Source organism: Solanum dulcamara, chromosome 5, assembly GCF_947179165.1.
Source record: "Solanum dulcamara chromosome 5, daSolDulc1.2, whole genome shotgun sequence".
In the NCBI taxonomy this organism is placed as follows: Eukaryota; Viridiplantae; Streptophyta; class Magnoliopsida; order Solanales; family Solanaceae; genus Solanum; species Solanum dulcamara.
In genome coordinates, this window is record NC_077241.1 from 15968424 (window position 1) to 15973433 (window position 5010).

General features: G+C 40.9%; 1 pseudogene; it reads right to left on the reverse strand.

Annotated features, from left to right (window-relative positions):
- Positions 1-874: 874 nt before the first annotated feature.
- On the reverse strand, positions 875-994 carry LOC129890927 (5S ribosomal RNA; annotated as a pseudogene).
- Between the last annotated feature and the right edge of the window lie 4016 nt (positions 995-5010).

Here is a 5010-nt window from a genome sequence, read left to right on the forward strand (position 1 = left end):
CGTGTTGACTAAGTTAAAGGCCTGCGTTGAGAACGCAGTAAGATCATGGGGCTTAAGATACAAAAAAAATGACGCGTGTACACAACGTCGCCCCAAAAATAGTGGAACCCTTAAGGGACGAGGATGGAAAACTTAAGGAACAAATGACGCAACTTCTATTCGCCCCAAGAAGCAAAGGATATAGGTTGGGACAAAGTCACTACTTCGAGAAAACCTGAAATAGTTATCGTCAGAATACTAGCACTTCCTAGTTGAAGTTAGAACGCCTACAAGCACCAACAAATGAAAGTACGAGTACCCTCTAAAGGGGGGAAGTTAGTGAGAAAATAACAAAAGTAGAAGGAGGCAACTGATATGGCAATATATTTGGGATGGACGTCTAAACTTCAATAAGATATCTTGCTGAACCAAGTTAGAAAGGTCCGGAGGCTACCAATAATTGGATGGAAGCCAGAATGCTACATAAGGCAGCAATAAGAAGTTGTGATGAGACCCTGAACAACATAACACTAGAAGGCGGCTGCGTATAAAAACAAAAAAATGTAACCATGAAAGGATATCAATCAACTTAAGAGACATTACGAAGGATAATGACAACATGCTAGACCAAAAGCCAAAATGTTGGTTATAGAGTTAGTCGCAAATGATGTTGCAATAGATAAATAATCAAAGAAAAAGGAATAGAAAGCCTCCTGTGGTAGAAAATGAGGAGAACACAAAGTGAATAAAGGATCTGGAGCTAAAGGTCTACGCCGATACTGGATGCAAGATAACAGACGAAAGGATAGGGCAAAACATAAAGACTCGCGAGACAACACTGAGGTAAATCTAGAGCTAAGTCGAGTGCCCCACACATTATGGCAAGGATTACAATGAAACACGACACGAAGACTTCCCAGGGAGGTCACCCATCCCAATATTACTCTCGCCCCAGCACGCTTAACTTCAAAATTCTGGTGGAACTTAATGCGTTAGTGCTGGTATGATCGCGCGAGATGGAGGAATATGAACTAGCGACGGAGAAACGATATGAGATTATGTACCCAGAGTATTATAAGATACGTTAAGGCAATTGTAACAAGGGCTTAAGCAAAACAAGAAGGATTAGCTAATTGCTAGCTGACGACACACTCAAATGTCACAGCTCTTCAACATAGAACCAGTTAATGAAAGGAAAACCACAGAATGACTATATGTGCCAGTGGGCGAGGGAATTTCAACACCACTGGCAGCCAACTCCTAGGGCGAAAAAGAAAAAAAAAGCAAAACCCAAAAAGGCAAGGGTACTAATTGATATAATTTATGAAAGCCAGGAAGTAATACCCAAAGTCGGAAATTCCATAATATGACTAGGACTACAAGACTCATTCCACACTTAATCGATAGATGACTCTGAAGGGAATGTTATCTGTGGATTAATGATATTGGCCCCTGCTCCTTTGATCAAAGGCTACCTATTCAGCCAAGAAGGTGTAAAAGTGTAGGGTGAAGAAATGATAAGACCTTACGGAGTCCCCATAGCTATTATTCCAGGCAAAGAAGCCCAAATTACAATTAACTACCGAGAGATGCAAGGATAGGTTAAGCCAAACTATCGAGATGGAATTGATACTACGGGTGACATAATACATGGCCATGATTGGGCGAAAGAGCTCCCCCGACATCAAATGTAGGATAAGGGAGAAAAAGGCAAGGTAAAACATGAGGACTAGTGAGATAACGCCAGGATACCCTTGTACCCTCTCGTCAATTTGTAAGGAAGTAAATGACATAGGATAATGTGTCTAGAAGGTTACCAGTGGGGGTGAGGAAAGTGGTGAAAGAGTTTAAACGAAACTGGCAGAACTAGCTGGTTACTACAAGATGGCGAGTATCTACGCCAAAATTCCATCAGAATTATACCAGATCATGTTAGATAAAGCATAGAACGACTATGAGAGCCATTACACGAGGGGGCTGCAACATTATTCAGTAGCCAACCCTAAGGATTGAAAAGCAGAACCCAAAAGATAGAATACCAGTTAAAGTTCTGAAAAGAGTCGAGAAGGACTATACGAGGCTAACGACCCCCAAGTTATCAACGTCATTATGCACCCATTTTATACTCTGTAAGAGTAGGGTGCTATATGGGTTATTATGAGTAGGCTAAGGAATCAGCCCATTTGCTTCCAATCAAGAGCACCTATGCTGCTGAAGTTAGGGGGAGTTATAGAACATGGAGAATGGTAAGGTTCCTTGAGGTTTCCTAGTTAATATCTAAGATAGAGGGACTTTAATTATGATTAACATCTAGAGATCAGTCCAAGAAGAGATTGGGAGCACAGACAGGTCTTCGTACCGCATTTTCCTTCGAGCTGCTGAACAGACTGAGCATACTATCAGACGCTAGAAGATATGTCATGAGCTGGTGTTGTTAACTTCAAAGATAGATGGGATGATTATCTATCACTTTTCAGGTTGCCTATAATAATAACTACTACTCCCGTATCCCAATGGCCCCGTACAAGATTGGTAGAGCAAAATGTGTAAGTCCCTTATTGGATGGGTCGATATTAGAAAAACTAAGCTAAAAAGGCCCCGACATGATTAAGAAAGCTATTGATTAACGACCCAGAGTCGGCAGAAATGATATATAGATGATCGACATCGACATACAGAGTTCAAATCGATGATTGGACATTTATATCGGAGTCACCTAGAAAAGGAAATTTAACCCGAAATATATTAAACTGTATCAAGTTACTCATAAGGTGGACAATATGGCTGGTAAGTTGAGCTTACCACCTCATTTAGAAACTATACGCCCAGTCCCTCAGATAGGAATGCTTCGCAAAGATACTGACGATCCACCCAGAGTATATCCCATAGATGAGGTCCAGAAGATGAAATCCTATGAGGAAAAACCTATCGCCATCTTAGATCGGCAAACTGGAAGATTGTAGACTAAGGGCGTGCCTTCCGTCAAGATACTGTGGCAAAACTAAAACCAGAAAGAGGATAACCAGAGAAGCTAAAGAGAACATGAAACACAAGTATTCACACCTATTTCCAATGTCTACGGGATCCCCAACTCCTGAAATACGTATATTAAGTACTTGTAGGGAAGTATGTATTAAGAAGATCGCAAAGAATCTCCCTACGATTTGTATAAAGTTCTAAGGGAGATTTTGTTTAACATTCGGGGACGAATGTTCTAAAGGGGGGAAGGATGTTACACCCCACATCTTTGAAATCGGAAGGTTCCTTAAGTTACTTAGAAGCTGGTATGTGAGCCACTTAAGTTACGACCCTATTGAACAACTCTAAGAAGGAAGGATGTGACACCTCATGGTAGGGGAGGTTGGAAATAGGGTCAAGAGAAGCCGAAATGAGTTGGAGGCCAAGTAATGAGTCATAGGACTCGACTTATCTACGTAAAATACTAATTTAGAATTCTTATATACGTGAGTTACTTGATTACATACCAAGCTTATGTATCAAGGGTTTCATAAGCTCTTAAAGTGAGACGAGATTACGAATGAGATTCCGAACCCACGAGGAGGAAAAAAAATTACGCGGGGCAGCCAATGGGAGGGTGACACATGGAAGCACCTAACCAAGTAAGTGACCCACCTGCTTGGGGTCAAGTAGGTGACCCACCTGCTTGGGGGAGGTGGGCCCCACTGCCACGTGGCAGCCCCTCCTTCAGCATGTAGATATGGTGGCCCAATAAGGGATGGACACGTGTCACCTCTTGGGGATGACACGTGTCACACCCTACATCCACATATATGTATGTATATGAATCATATACTTCAGTTTGTTCCTCAAATTTCAGCCAAAATAAGAGAAAACAAACCCTAGAGCTAAGGAGAAAATTGCGACGGCTTGGGAGAAAAATAAGGTAAGTCCCAATTTTATTCCGTAAATTAATTATATAGCATATACCAAGATGATATGGAAGTATTAGTAGAATAAAATTAGAGTTCGGTGCAGCTAAAAAATGGACAGAAAGCTGCCACAACGATTCAGCACGCTAAAAAAAAAATCGAGGCGCGATTTCGGCGAGTTCTAGCCAATTTCGGGAAAGGTAAGTTCTTACCCTCTAATTTGAAGTTTATGATATTAAATTAGGATGTATTACACACCTTAGGGGCTGCTGGAAGTTGGGTAAAAGGTTTGAAAAGTTCGGCGTTTGAAATAAATGAATTTGGAATCGCTATAGTTAAATAGTTGTCGAAGTAAGGTGTTGTGCGCGTGGGGGATGCAGCTGGTTGTGTTGTGGCGTGTTGCAGGGTCTAAGAGTTCTCTAAATTAGGTGGGGGAGTTTCTGGTTACAACCACATGACCCCCCGCTTCGTACGGTTAAAGGTTTCATAAAATAGAAACTAGAAACCCTCTTTTGATATCGTAACTTCGGGCGAGTCGTTTGGAGTTTATATTGTGTAATGTTGCCATGTTATATATATATGAGCTGATGGTTGTATTTTTGGTTGGCTGCAGGTATTAAGGACATGGTTGGGAAATTTGGATAGGGCACATTATAGGGGAGATGCTGTCCAATTTCCGTTAACACCTTAACTAGTTAAGAAACTAGTCGAGAAGGCAAGCTAGGGGATAAATGCTATGAATACTAGTGGGTAGCCTAAGTTGCTGAAAAATCTAAGGTTGTTAATACTCTCCTTATTTCCATGTTAAATAGGTTTCGAGGACGACGACGTAAACACGACTAAGGAAAGTCCATAAGAGGTATGTGAAGCCTGTCCCTCCTCTTCTTTTGGCATGTCGTAGAGGTAAGTAAGCAGTGATATAACACCTAAAGTAATTCCATTCTTGAATGCTCCTTATTCAATTCTAAATGCTAAAGCTTGTATGATAGTTAAGCTAATTTCCTTGAATCTTTTATACACTGAGGACTTAATGAATATACAGACTCCTAGTCATAAAATTATTCGAAGACGAATACTCTGGAGTTCTTAGGTGAATAGTCCTACTTTGGTATATGTCTAGGAACCTCGAGATGTAATTAAT